Source organism: Cherax quadricarinatus, unplaced genomic scaffold, assembly GCF_038502225.1.
Source record: "Cherax quadricarinatus isolate ZL_2023a unplaced genomic scaffold, ASM3850222v1 Contig672, whole genome shotgun sequence".
Classification (NCBI taxonomy): domain Eukaryota; kingdom Metazoa; phylum Arthropoda; class Malacostraca; order Decapoda; family Parastacidae; genus Cherax; species Cherax quadricarinatus.
The window spans coordinates 128,887-145,069 of NW_027195698.1; positions in this window are offsets into that span (position 1 = coordinate 128,887).

A 16,183-nucleotide genomic window follows, 5' to 3' on the forward strand; every position below is an offset into this window, starting at 1 on the left:
ATTCAGTGAGCCTAATCCGGATCTGCCCGGATTCATCCAGCAACCGGATTCAAATGAGCATCACGACGGACGACGCCAAGGAAGGTAAAAACATTGTTGTTGTTGGGGATAGCCAGATTAGGTACATGGATAGGGCATTCTGCTTGAAGGACAGGAGTAGGAGGCAGAGAGTGTGTTTTCCTGGGGCTGGGATGAAGGATATTGTTAGCCGTCTGGATGACATCATGAGAGGTAATGGGAGCAATCCTATTATCTGTCTCAGTGCTGGAGGCAATGATGTTGGCAGACGTAGGAGTGAGGACCTGATTAGCAGGTATAGGTCAGCAATAGAGATAATTAGGAGGAAGGGTGGGAAACCTGTCATATGTGGCATTTTGCCAAGGAGAGGAGTTGGAAATGAATGGTTGTCCAGAGCAATTGGTGTCAATTGCTGGCTGGACAAATACTGTAAGGAAAATGCGGTAACATTCATTGACAACTGGGACCTCTTCTATGGCAGAAATGACATGTATGCCAGGGATGGGGTTCACTTATCTAGGTGTGGGGTGGGAGCACTGGCCAACGCAGTGGAGGGAGCTGTTAGGTCTTTAAACTAGGAATAGTTAGTGGTATGGGTTTTGGCGGGAAAACTGTGAAGTCGCAGGGTAGTAACATGAGTACTAGGAGAACTAGTAATAGGCAAAATGAGGTGGATATTGGAAAGCCAGTGGCACTAATTGACAAGGACAGAAATAGGTTTAGTGGAATAACAGAAAGGAGCAGGAAGGGTAAAGAGAGAGGAGGGTCATTAAATATTTACTACACAAATAGTCGCAGTGCTAGGAATAAGATGGACGAGTTGAGACTAGTTGCTAGTGCAGGTAACATAGATGTATTTGCCATTACTGAGACGTGGTTTAATTCAAAAAGTCGGGACATGCCTGCAGAATGTCACATTCAGGGTTTTAAATTGTTCCAAGTAGATAGAAGTATCGGGAAGGGGGGTGGGGTGGCATTGTATGTCCGAGATTGCTTGAACTGTTGCATAAAAACGGGTATTAAGTCTGAAGTAACACATACAGAGTCTGTTTGGATAGAATTTTCAGAGGGGCATGAAAAATTAATTTTAGGTGTGATATACCGTCCACCAAATTTAGATAGGGACCAGGGGAGACTACTATGGGAGGAAATTGTTAGGGCCACAAGGCACGATAATGTAGTAATTCTAGGAGACTTTAACTTTAGTCATATTGATTGGAATTTCTTGACTGGGAATTTAGAATCATACGATTTCTTAGAAGTAGTTCAGGATTGTTTTTTGAAGCAGTTTGTGACAGAACCTACAAGGGGTAATAACCTGCTTGACTTAGTTCTGGCTAACAATGAATCCCTTGTTAATAATTTAGAAGTTTCAGAGGAACTGGGTGCTAGCGACCACAAATCAATTACATTTAGAATTGAATGGAAGTATGATAGTAGGGATAACTCAGTAACAGTCCCAGATTTTCGCTTAGCAGATTACGATGGGCTTAGAGAACACTTATCATCTGTTGACTGGGGTAACGAAGAGAGCTATCAATATGACAGTTTTCTGAACACAATACATGCTGCTCAAAGAACGTTTATCCCTTATAAGGAAATTAGATCAAATAGATATGACCCAAAATGGATGAATAATAGGCTGAAATATCTACTAGGGCATAAGAAAGGAATTTATAGGCGTATCAAAAGAGGCGAGGGTCATCTTATGAATCAGTATATTGACATTAAGAGGGACATTAAAAAGGGGATAAGAAAAGCTAAAAGGGACTATGAAATTAAAGTTGCTAGGGATTCTAAAACTAACCCAAAAAGTTTTTTCCAGGTCTATAGAACAAAAGTCAGAGATAAGATAGGTCCCCTTAAAAATAGCTATAGGCATCTTACTGACAAAGAGAATGAAATGTGCTCGATTTTAAATAATTATTTTCTCTCGGTTTTTACACAGGAAGACACTAATAATATTCCGGTAATTGATTTTTATAGCGGATCAGAAGAAGATAAATTATGTAACATCACAGTCACTAGTGAAATGGTTGTGAAGCAGATAGACCGACTGAAGCAAAATAAGTCACCAGGTCCTGATGAGGTTTTTTCAAGGGTTCTTAAGGAATGCAAAATGGAAGTCTGTGAACCCTTAACTAGTATTTTTAATTTATCTCTTCAAACAGGTGTAGTGTCTGATATGTGGAAGATGGCTAATGTAATTCCTATTTTTAAAACAGGGGACAAGTCGTTACCGTCAAATTACCGCCCAATAAGCCTGACCTCAATTGTAGGGAAATTACTAGAGTCAATTATAGCTGAGATTATAAGAAGCCATCTCGATAAGCATAGCTTGATTAAGGATACTCAGCATGGATTCACAAGAGGCCGGTCTTGTCTAACTAATTTATTGACTTTCTTCAGTAAAGCTTTTGAGGCTGTTGACCACGATAAAGAATTTGATATTGTTTACTTAGATTTTAGTAAGGCATTTGATAGAGTTCCGCACCAAAGACTGTTGAAGAAAGTAGCAGCTCATGGCGTTGGGGGAAGGGTGCTCTCGTGGATCGAATCATGGCTCACAGACAGGAAGCAGAGAGTGTCCATAAATGGGGTTAAATCCGTGTGGGGATCAGTAACAAGTGGCGTTCCACAGGGATCAGTCTTGGGCCCGTTGTTGTTTATAATATATATCAATGATCTTGATGAAGGAATTACTAGTGATATGAGCAAATTCGCCGATGACACGAAGATAGGTAGGATAATTGATTCAAACGTAGATGTTAGGGAACTTCAGGAGGATTTAGACAAACTCTACTCTTGGTCAGAAAAGTGGCAGATGCAGTTCAATGTAGATAAATGCAAGGTTCTGAAGCTCGGGAGTGTCCATAACCCTAGCACTTATAAGTTAAATAATGTAGAACTTAGCCATACAGATTGCGAAAAGGACTTGGGGGTTATGGTAAGCAGCAACCTTAAACCAAGACAGCAATGCCTAAGCGTACGTAATAAGGCAAATAGATTACTGGGATTTATATCAAGAAGTGTAAGCAACAGAAGTCCAGAGGTCATACTGCAGCTTTATACATCATTAGTAAGGCCTCACCTAGATTATGCAGCTCAATTCTGGTCTCCATATTACAGAATGGACATAAATTCGTTAGAAAACATTCAGCGTAGGATGACTAAATTAATACATAGCATTAGAAATCTTCCTTATGAAGAAAGATTGAAGACTCTTAAGTTACATTCACTTGTTAGACGAAGAATGAGGGGAGACCTGATCGAAGTGTACAAGTGGAAGATAGGTATTAATAAAGGGGATATTAACAAAGTCTTGAGGATATCTCTCCAAGAGAGAACCCGCAGTAATGGATTTAAATTAGATAAGTTTAGATTTAGAAAGGACATAGGAAAGTATTGGTTTGGAAATAGGGTAGTTGATGAGTGGAACAGTCTACCTAGTTGGGTTATTGAGGCTGGGACTTTGGGTAGTTTCAAATTTAAGTTGGATAAATACATGAGTGGGAGGGGATGGATTTGAGAGGGGCTTGCACATCGGAGCTTGTTTCTTGGGTGGCATTGAAAATTGGGTTGGTCAAATGTTGTTAGTGGGATGAATTGTAAAGGACCTGCCTAGTATGGGCCAACAGGCCTCCTGCAGTGTTCCTCCTTTCTTATGTTCTTATGTTCTTATGTTCATTGATAACAATGTATCCTCTGACTGGTTTCACTAACTGATGGTGCTCTACGTGTCCTATCAAACACTCAAACAAAGCTACAACAAATAGTTACAATACAGATAGACAGATCTACTGTTAAGGTGCTTATTAGGAAAAAGATATACAGTGACCCACTAGCCAGATTCTTCCAGATTTGTTGGATTTGCACGGATTCAAATGGTCTGTTCGATATATAGCCAGATTTGGGTGGATTAAAATGGTTTCGTTGGAAATAAAGCCAAACCAGAAGACCTGTACAAAAATTTAAATACAACAAATAGTTAAAATACAGATAGACAGACCTACTGTTAAGGTAATTATTAGAAAAGAGATATACAGGGACTGGATTCTTCCAGTTTGTGGATTCAGGAGAATTCAAATAGATTTCACTGGATTCAGGCAGATTCAAACACTTTTTGTGGAAATAAAGCCGGATTTGGGTGGATTCAAACGGTTTTATTGGAAATAAAGCCAAATCAGAAGAACTGCTAAAAATAAATAAAAATAAAGGCATTGTGGAATTATAGACTAGCTAGCTAAGAAAGTTGTCCAGTATTGTAAGAGGATCACTACCATGAAGATTTGTGTGGTCTGCAGAAAGGGCAAAGGATGAAGACAGGCCTGGATTGCTTGCCATCTGTGTGGTCAGTGGTCCCATAGTATATGCAGGAACTTTAACCCTTTCAGGGTTGAGAGGCCCTCTCCAAAACTTGTTCTCAGAGTTGAAAATTTTTTGGAAAAAAAATTATTTCTTCTTATGAAAAGATAGAGAATCTTTTCCCGATCATAATGACACTAAAAGTATGAAATTTTATGGAAAACTTATGGAATTATGCTCTTTCAGAGTTAGCGGTCTCGACGATGTTTATGCATCGGCGATTTTGCCCAATTTGAGCAATATTTTTGGCCAATTCCAGTGTACTAGTCGACAAAAATCATAACTATTTTGCTAGAATTCCATTTTTTCTATCGAATGAGTACAAGAAACCACCCATTTATCGATTTCAACTATTCAATAAAGTGGTCAGAAATTAGCAATTTTGCCAATTTCACACAAATTTCAAAAGATGCCAATTTCCAAACAGGGTCCAGAATAAACAAGAAAGACATTCCTGGCATTAAAATAACATTTCCTCTGTTCATTAATCACATCCCCAGGCCCATCATACATTTCTTTTGCTTTCCACTTTGAATTTTTATTCTCACAAAAAATAGAAGATTTACTGTTATGCAGATTACTGTATTAGTGTAGTAATGGTATAAATAATATGAGCGCACTTGTGACAGAATATTAGACTCGCCAGTTGACGTGTATTGGATGCCTGGCATGATTTGTTTACTTTTGAACTTTGGCAAAAATCGAACATTTCTGCTACTTTGAGCTCAATTTCAAGGTACTTTTCATCGTGAAACCAATCAAAATCATCTCAATTTCTGTAATACATCTTCTATTCTATAAAATGTGACTAGGAAAACTAGAATACAATCATAAATACCATACGAAAATGCAGTGCAAAGTCGCTGTTTTAATCCAAAAACATGGTCAAAGTTTTTTTTCCCATTACACACTGTGTGCTGCAGGATTTTTTTTATGCTCTGCATACTGACCACATAGACCCATTCTTTCATATTTAGGCCTACCAGCTTTCTCTTGCTAGATTTGAGGGCGCTAGAATTTAGGCATTCTAGTATATCAATAACCCTGGTGTGTAAGCCGTACTAGTACTATGTCAGAAACCCTGAAAGGGTTAAACTAGTGACCACACTTAGCATAAACTCAGAGAGATGTTTTTGGGTTTGCCCAAACGAGATACACCTGTATGAGGAAATGACATCTATATTAAAAGACAAGAACAATAATAAAACATCCTTCTTGAAAGACATGTCAGCATGGTATGACAGCTGGGTAAAAAAAGATGGGTGGTGGGGATGGGGCTGTCTTGGACAGTGCTCCTGAGGGGGCTAGTGCTGTCCTGGAGGACAGTGCTGAGGGTATTAGTGTTGTCCTGGAGGAAAGTGCTCCAGAGGGTGCTATTGCTGTCCTGGAGAACAGTGCTGAGGGTGCTAGTGTTGTCCTGGAGGAGAGTGCACCAGAAGGTCTTAGTGAAATATTAGAAGAGAGAGCTCGTGAGGGTACTAGTGTTTTTCTAGAGGACACTGAAGACAACCTTATTCAGTCCACAGAGGTTCAAAATAGAGATACTTCTGGAGGTGGGTCAAAATGGGATGCGGCCTCAGGGAATAGTGTCGACACACTACCAGCAAAACCTGGTGGAAGCACTGATGTCCATATGGGGGTAAAAGATACTGAGGTATTGAGGAAACAGGAAAAATAAATGCACCAGCAGTGAACACAGCTACAATAAATCTAAGCAAACAGAAGTACAATCTATGTTAATACTATGCCTTGGGTATCTGTAGGCATGGTGTATCTGATAAAACAGGTGGGACATGCACCTTTGACCATTCCAAAATATACTGCACCCACATGACAACAGGAGAGTGCAACTTCCTTTCTTGCAACTTATTTCACCCAGAAATGTGTCACTCATCAATCCATGAAAGAAAATGCTACAATGCATACTGCCAGGCATATCATCTCAAGGGGACTAGAAGACACAGACCAGCCAGACTATGGGAAACAAAAGAGAGGAACCTCAACCTCTCCAGGGACAGAGGTTTTTTAGGGCCAGAAGGGAAAAAAGACTGGCAAGAAATGACAATAGTCCTACACAACCTGAAAACACTGCTGGAGCAGAGGCACGGACAATGGTGTCTATCCCAGAACAACAGATATTAGAGCCAGCAAATAAAACCCTCTAAATTCCACAAATATGGCATTTGTCTTTGCAAACATACAGGGGTCTAAAGCCATCAAAAAACAACAAAATTTCTTGCATCAAAGGACTGCTCATGGAGGCAAATGCAATGTTTGCAACATTCACAGAAACCCACATAAAGGATCATTATGACAACGAAATATGGATCCCAGGTTACAACCTATTCTGATGCAACAGACTAAACAGGCAACAAGGGGGGGTTGCCCTGTATGTCACAGAGTTGCTCATTTGCACAGAACTACTAAACACCTCAATTGATGTAGTCAAAGTTTTGGCGGTAAAGATCGAAAACCAAAACCTTGTTATTTTGATAGTGTACAAGCCTCCAGATGCAACTTCCCAGCAATTCCAGGAGCAGCTTGAGAAAATTGACCACTGTCTGGAAAATCTCCCAACTCCTGCCCCAAACATCTTATTACTAGGAGATTTCAACCTGAGACACTTAAAATGGAGGAGTATAGCAAACAATGTTTTAGCAGAGATCACCCCAGGAGGCAGCTCAGATGAAAATTCACACACACTCGAACTATTAAATCTCTGCAACAAATTCACCTTAACCCTTTCAGGGTTTCGGCCGTACTAGTACGGCTTATGCACCAGGGTTTTTGATGTACTAGTACGCCTAAATTCTAGTGTCCTCAAATCTAATGAGAGAAAGCTGGTAAGCCTACATATGAAAGAATGGGTCTATGTGGTCAGTGTGCGTGGTATAAAAAAAATCCTGCAGCAAACAGTGCGTAATGAGAAAAAAAAAAACTTTGACCATGTTTTTGGATTAAAACAGCGCCTTTGCACTATATTTTCCTATGGTATTTATTGTTGTATTCTAGTTTTCCTGGTCTCATTTTATAGATTGGAAGACATGTTACAGAAATTGAGATGATTTTGACTGGTTTTACAATGAAAAGTACCTTGAAATTGAGCTCAAAGTAGCACAAATGTTTAATTTTTACCAAAGTTCAAAAGTAAAAATATCATGCTATGCATCCAATACACGTCAACTGGTGAGTCTAATATTCTTTCACTAGTGCACTGATATTATTTATACCATTTCTACACTAATGCAGTAGTCTGCATAACAGTAAATATTTTTTTTTTTTTTTTTTGTGAGAAAAATTCAAAGTGGAAAGCAAAAGAATGTAAGAGGGGCATGGGGATGTGACTAATGAACAGAGGAAATGTTATTTTAGTGCCAGGAATGTCTTTCTTGTTTATTCTGGACCCTATTCAGAAATTGGCATCTTTTGAAATTTGTGTGAAATTGACAAAATTGCTAAATTCTGACCACTGTATTGGATAGTTGAAATCGGTAAATGGGTGGTTTCGTGTACTCATTCGATAGAAAAAATGGAGTTCTAACAAAGTAGTTATGATTTTTGTCGACTAGTACAGAGGAATTGGCCGAAAATAAGGCTCAAAGTGGGCAAAATCGCCGATTCGTAAACATCAAGACCGCTAACTTCACGAGAGCATAATTCCGTAAATTTTCAATCAAATTTCATACTTTTGGTGTCATTATGATTGGGAAAAGATTCTCTATCTTCTCACAAGAAAAAATATTTTTTTTTTAAATTTTGCCGACCCTGAAAACAAGTCTCTGAGAGGGCCTGTGGACCCTGAAAGGGTTAAACCAGCAAACAGTAGAGCCTACAAGACTAAAAAATATGCTGGACCTCATCTTCACTAACAACAATGATCTGATACATAATATAACTGTATCAAAGACAATTCACTCAGATCACAATATAATAGTGGTACAGACATGTATGCACAGGGCTCTGGACCAGCAAAATGTAAGCAGTCATGAAGGTCTCTTCAAGAAATTCAATTTCAGTAACAAAAACATACAATGGGATCAAGTAAACCATGTCCTAAATGAACCAAGCTGGGAAGATATCCTAAACAACACCGACCCGAACATCTGCCTTGAAAAAATGAATTCTGTGGTTCTTGAGATCTGCTCAAGACACATTCCATTAAGAAAAAGAAAGAGAAAATGTAAACTAGAAAGAGAGAGACGTTCCCTATATAGATGAAGAAGAAGAGTCACAGAGCTGCTGAGTGGGGTCAATATATGCGAAATATGAAGGGAAGTACTAGTCAGTGAAATTGTAAGTATCGAACTTAAGCTGATGGAATCTTATAGGAGACAAGAATCACCGGAAGAACTAAAAGTCCTAAAGGAAATTGAAAGAAAAAAGAACAAAATACTTCGTCTCTTATGCCAAATTTAAAGGAAAAACAACATCCAGTATTGGGCCTCTGCTTAGGCAGGATGGGACATACACAGATGATAGCCAAGAAATGAGTGAGATACTAAAGTCCCAATATGACTCAGTGTTCAGCGATCCACTGCCCACTCTAAGGGTCGACAATCCAAATGAATTCTTTATGAATGAAACACAAAATTTGGTCATCCCAAAACTCTCAGATATTATTATAACTCCAAAAAATTTTGAAGGGGCAATTAGTGACATGCCCATGCACTCTGCCCCAGGCCCAGACTCATGGAACTCTTGTGTTCAAGAACTGCAAGAAGTCCCTATTGTGTGCCTTCAGCATTTTATGGAGAGGGAGCATAGACACTAGGGTCATCCCACAAACGCTAAAAACAACAGACATAGCCCCACTCCACAAAGGTGGCAGTAAAGCAATTGCAATGAACTACAGACCCATACACTAACATCCCATATCACAAAAATCTTTAAGAGGGTTCTAAGAAGCAAGATAGCCAACCACATAGATGCCCATCAATTACACAACCCAGGGCAACATGGGTTTAGAGCAGGTCGCTCCTGCCTGTCCCAGCTATTGAACCACTATGACAAGGTCCTGGATGCTGTAGAGGATAAACAAAATACAGATGTAGTATACACAGACTTTGCAAAAGCTTTCGACAAGTGTGACCATGGTGTAATAACAAACAAAATGCAGGGTAAAGGAATAATGGGAAAAGTTGGTAGATGGATCTACAACTTCCTGACAAATAGAACACAAAGAGTAATAGAAAACAGAGTAAATTCCCAGGCAGCCATGGTAAAAAGCTCTGTTCCACAAGGCACAGTACTTGCTCCCATTCTATTCCTCATCCTCATTTCTGATATAGACAGAAATGTATGTCATAGCTCCATGTTTTCCTTTGCGGATGACACCCAGATCACAATGGCAGTGACCTCCATCGAAGACACTGCGAGACTCCAAGTGGACATCAACCAAATCTTCAAATGGGCCACTGAGAACAATATGAAGTTCAACGAGGAGAAATTTCAACTACTCAGATATGGAAAACTTGAAGAAATTAAAAATATGTCAGGGTATACCACAAATTCTAACCATACAATAGAGTGGAAAAGTAATGTGAAGGACCTGGGAGTGATAATGTCAGAGGATCTCGCCTTCCAAGACCACAACAATGTATCTACCTCATCCACTTGGAAAATGATAGGATGGATAATGAGAACCTTCAAAACTAGGGATGCCAAGCCTATGATGATTCTCTTATAATCGCTTGTGCTCTCTAGGCTGGAATACTGCTGTACACTCATGGCCCCCTTCAAGGCTGGTGAAATTGCAGACCTGGAGAGTGTACAAAAAACTTTCATGGCACACATAAGTGCGATAAGGCACCTAAACTACTGGGAACAGTTGAATGTCCTTGATCTGTATTCCCTGGAACAAAGGCGAGAGAGATACATGCTATACACTTGGAAGGTCCTGGAGGGATTGGTACCAATCTTGCACACGAAAATCACTCCATATGAAAGCAAAACACTCAGCAGTAGATGCAACAATCTCACTATGAAAAGCAGGGGTGCCACGAGTACACTGAGAGACAACACAATAAGTGTCCAGGGCCCAAGACTATTCGATTGCCTCCCAGCATATATAAGGGGGATTACCAATAGACATCTGGCTGTCTTCAAGAAGGCACTGGACAGGCACCTAAAGTCAGTACCTGACCAACCGGGCTGTGGTTCGTACGTCAGCTTGCGTGCTGCCAGCAGTAACAGCCTGGTTGATCAGACCCTGATCCACCATGAGGCCTGGTCTCAGACCGGGCCGTAGGGGCGTTGACCCCCGAAACCCTCTCAAGACTTCCTGAGTTTATTAAGCATATTCTAACCTAACCACTCTGGTCCAATGATGCCAGATTAGTGATGGCTGATCTGTATTTAAAAATCCCCTTCTGTATTACCTTCCAATAAAAGTTATGTGATCTTTACACACTTTACATCAAGGTTGAGTTTTTTCAAACTTGTAAATGTAAGTTCTGGAAGGCATCCATTTGCTGAACAAGTCTCTTTTGTCTACATTTAAAATTTGTTGATCATTGTATTTAGTTTCTTGTATTATTTTCTTGCAAACATCAGGATATTCAGGTGTGACATCATCATCTGTGATGGCTGCCTCACTGTGTGACATCATCATCTGTGATGGCCGCCTCACTGTGTGACATCATCATCTGTGATGGCCGCCTCACTGTGTGACATCATCATCTGTGATGGCCGCCTCACTGTGTAACATCATCATCTGTGATGGCCGCCTCACTGTGTGACATCATCATCTGTGATGGCCGCCTCACTGTGTGACATCATCATCTGTGATGGCCCCCTCACTGTGTGACATCATCATCTGTGATGGCCGCCTCACTGTGTGACATCATCATCTGTGATGGCCGCCTCACTGTGTGACATCATCATCTGTGATGGCCGCCTCACTGCTAATTTTAACATTATACAATTATACAGGATTTTTAAAGTGACTGAACCAACCATCACAGTAAAAGTTTCTTCAGTCCATTTTATTTACATTTTCTTTCACTGTCTTAAATAAATTTGAAGCTTTTATCTGGATGGTTGTTCTGCTAAGAATGTATATTTTTTTATTACAATCTTCTAACCATACAGTTAAAACACTATATTATTACAATCTTCTAACCATACAGTTAAAACACTCTATATTTCTATCATTGCAACACTACTCTTACTTATAGTTATCTGTAAACAACAAAACCTGATGCAACTTTGCATTTTTCTTTTATTTCTTCTGTGTCTTGTATAATATTCCAGACATAGATTCAGGTGTTGCAACATCTTCTGTTATTATATTAGTTACTATCACCACCTACATCATCTTCTGTTATTATATTAGTTACTATCACCACCTACATCATCTTCTGTTATTATATTAGTTACTATCACCACCTACATCATCTTCTGTTATTATATTAGTTACTATCACCACCTACATCATCTTCTGTTATTATATTAGTTACTATCACCACCTACATCATCTTCTGTTATTATATTAGTTACTATCACCACCTACATCATCTTCTGTTATTATATTAGTTACTATCACCACCTACATCATCGTCAAATATATCAAATTTGTGTTATGATGTAATAATAAGCCTCTTGTATCCTGCAGTGTTTACATTTGAAGTATTCTTTTGTCTGTTTTATTAAGAACACTTTTTTTTTTTTAAAAAATAAGACAAGTGTGTATGGTAATATGTTGCAGCAGCACATATATATACAATGACAGGTGTGTGCAGACTGATGTACTCACATGTACAACACTAGCTTAGGCTCATAAATTCAACTTTCGTGTACTTTTTTCTGAGAAGTTTGGCAACAAAGAACTCACATTAATTAAAATTTTGTCTGGCATTAAATGTGACTCTGGTATCATTCAATAATTCACACTGAACCAAATTCACACTAATCATGAACTAGATATAAACAATTTAATAATACAACAGTTGTATATGTTCACCCATCAGTAAAATGGGTACATGGGTGTTAGTGGACTGGTGTGGGTCACATCCTGGGTGTTAGTGGACTGGTGTGGGTCACATCCTGGGTTTTAGAGGACTTGACTCACGAAATCGTAATGACACGATTGCAAACAAACCATACCACTGGCAGGATTTGAACCCGCGGTCAGAAAGTCTCAAAACTCCAGACCGTCACGTTAGCCACTGGAGTCCTGTTGACAGCAGTGAGGAGACTTGAGCTAGAGTTAGTCACGGCCACACTAGCTCAAGATTCGCCTGTAAAAACTTGCATTTGTTGTCACAGTGGTGCCTATGCTAACCTTCCTATGGTGTAGAAATATACCTAGTTGGACGAATCTTATTGTGGCTAGCTGGTCCAGTGGCTAACGCAACGGTCTGGAGTTTTGAGACACTCTAACCGCAGATTCAAATCCCGCCCGTGGTATGGTTTCTTAGAGGACTTGTGTGGGTTGCATTCTGAGTGTTAGTGCACTGGTATGTGTCACATCCTGGGTGTTAGTGGAATGATGTGGGTCACATCCTGGGTGTCAGTGGACTGGTGTGGGTCGCATCCTGGGTGTTAGTGGAATTGTGTTCATCTCGTTCTGGGAGTTAGTGGATTGGTGTGGGTCGTATCCTGGGTATTAGTGGACTGGTGTTGGTCATATTCTGTGTGTTAATGGACTGCTGTGGTCACATCCTTGGTTTTAGTGGACTGGTGTAGGGTCATACCCTGGGTGTTATTCAACTGGAGTGGGTCACATCCTGGGTGTTAGTGGACTGCTGTGGGTCACATCCTGGGTGTTAGGGGACTGGTGTGGGTCACATCCTGGGTGTTAGTGGACTGGTGTGGGGCGCATACTGCATGTTAGTGGACTGGCATGGGTCGCCTCTTGGGTGTTAGTGGACTGGTGTCGGTCGCATCCTGGGTGTTAGTTGACTGGTGTGGGTCACTTCCTGGATGTTAGTCAACTGGTGTGAGTTGCATCATGGGTGGTAGTTGACTGGTGTGGGTCACATCCAGGGTGTTAGTGGACAGGTGTGGGTTACATCCTGGGTGTTAATGGACTGGTGTGGGTCACATCCTGGGTATTAATAGTGTGGTGTGGGTCACATCCTGGGTATTAGTAGACTTGTGTGGGTCACATCCTGGGTGTTAGTGGTCTGGTGAGGGTCGCATCCAACATGTTAGTGGACTGGTGTGGTCGCATCGTCGGTGTTAGTGGACTGCTGTGTTCGCATCTTGGGTGTTAGTGGACTGCTGTGGGTCATATTCTCTGTTAGAGGACTGGTGTGGGTTGCATCCTGGATGGTAGTTGACTGGTGTGGGATGCATCCTTGGTGTTAGTGGACTGCTGTGTGTCGCATCCTGGGTATTACTGTACTGAAGGGGGTTGCATCCTGTGTGTTAGTGGGCTGGTGTGGGTTGCATCCTGGGTTTTATTGGACTGCTGTGGGTCACATTCTGGGTGGTAGTCGACTGGTGTTGGTCGCATCTTGGGTGTTAGTTGCCTGGTGTGGATCGCATTCTGGGTGTTAGTTGACTGGTGTGGATCATATCCTGGGTGTTAGTGGACTGCTGTGGGTCGCATCATGGGTGTTAGTGGATTGCTGTGGGTCACATCCTGTCTGTTAGTGGACTGGTGTGCGTCGCACTCTGGGTGTTAGTCACCTGGTGTCGGTCTCATCCTGGGTGTTAGTCACCTGGTGTCGGTCTCATCCTGGGTGTTAGTTGACTGGTGTGGGTTGCATCCTGGGTGTTAGTGGACTGGTGTGGGTTGCATCCTGGGTGTTAGTGGATTGGTCTGGGTTGCATCCTGAGAGTTAGTGGACTGCTGTGCGTTGCATGCTGGGTGGTGGTCGTCTGGTGTGGGTCGCATCCTGGGTGTCAATTGACTGCTGATTGATGCATCCTGGGTGTCAATGGACTGCTGTGGGTCACATCCTGTCTCTTAGCAGACTGGTTTGGGTCACATCCTGTCTCTTAGCAGACTGGTTTGGGTCACATCAAGGGTGTTATTGAACTTGTGTGTGTTGCATCCTGGGTGTTAGTTGACTGGTGTGGGTTACATCCTGGGCATTAGTGGACTGCTGTTGGTTGCATCCTGGGTATTAGTGAACTGATGTGGGTCACATCCTGGGTGTTATTGGACTGGTGTGGGTCACATCCTGGGTGTTAGTCTACTGGTGTGGGTTATATCCTGGGTGTTAGTGAACTGGTGTGGATCACTTCCTGGGTGTTAGTGGACTGGTGTTGCTCACATCCTGTGTGTTAGTGGACTGCTGTGGGTGCATCCTGGGTATTAGTAGACTAGTGTGGGTCCCATCCTGAGTGTTAGTGGACTGGCGTGGGTCACATCCTGGGTGTTAGTGGGCTAGTGTGGGTTGCATCCTGGGTGTTAGTGGACAGCTGTGGGTCACATACCGTCTGTTAGCAGACTTGTGTGGGTCGCACCCTGGGTGTTAGTGGAATTGTGTGAGTTGCACCCTGGGTGTTAGTGGACTGGTGTGGGTTGCATCCTGGGTGTTAGTGGACTTGTGTGAGTTGAACCCTGGGTGTTAGCCGCCTGGTGTGGGTTACATCCTGGTTGTTAGTGGACGGTTGTGGGTCGCATCTCCTGACTGTGGGTCAGGTAGGTGGTGATGACTGCCGATATGACGTTTTCCAGGGCATAGTTCCAGCTGCTCGGACAACTTGTTTTCTAAGTAGGGAAATCAGATCAAAGAAAAATTATCCCAAATGGACGAACAATAGCTTAAAACATCTCATTGGTCAATAGAGAGGCATATACAGGCAAATCAAAAGAGGAGAGGGACAATTAAGAAATCAATATATTAAGTTAAAAAGAGAAATAAAAAAGGGAATAAGAAAAGCATAAAAAGTGATTATGAGGTTAAAGTTGCAAGAGAATCAAAGATTAACCCAAAAGGATTCCTTCAGGTATACAGAAGTAAGCTCAGGGACAAGATAGGCCCACTCAAAAGTTACTCTGGTCAGCTCACGGACAGTGATAAGGAAATGTGTAGAATTTTCAACACATACTTCCTCTCAGTTTTTACACAGGAAGATACTAGCAGTATTCCAGAAATAATAAATTATGTAGAACAGGACGACAATAACCTATGCACGATTAGGGTCACAAGTGACATTGTCCATTGGCAAATAGATAAATTAAAACCTAACAAATGCCCAGGCACTGATGAGCTTTATGCAAGAGTTTTAAAGGAATGTAAAGAGGAGCTTAGCAAACCTTTGGCTTTGGCATGGTGCCAGATAAGTGGAAAATGGCAAATGTGATACCTATTTTCAAAGCAGGTGACAGGTCCTTAGCTTTGAATTATAGACCAATATGCCTAACCTCCATAGCTTACCTGGAGTGGAGTTTACCTGGAGAGAGTTACGGGGGTCAACGCCCCTGCGGCCCGGTCTGTGACCAGGCCTCCAGGTGGATCAGAGCCTGATCAACCAGGCTGTTGCTGCTGGCTGCACGCAAACCAATGTACGAGCCACAGCCCGGCTGGTCAGGAACCGACTTTAGGTGCTTGTCCAGTGCCAGCTTGAAGACTGCCAGGGGTCTGTTGGTAATCCCCCTTATGTATGCTGGGAGGCAGTTGAACAGTCTCTGGCCCCTGACACTTATTGTATGGTCTCTTAACGTGCTAGTGACACCCCTGCTTTTCATTGGGGGGATGTTGCATCGTCTGCCAAGTCTTTTGCTTTCATAGTGAGTGATTTTCGTGTGCAAGTTCGGTACTAGTCCCTCTAGGATTTTCCAGGTGTATATAATCGTGTATCTCTCCCGCCTGCGTTCCAGGGAATACAGGTTTAGGAACCTTAA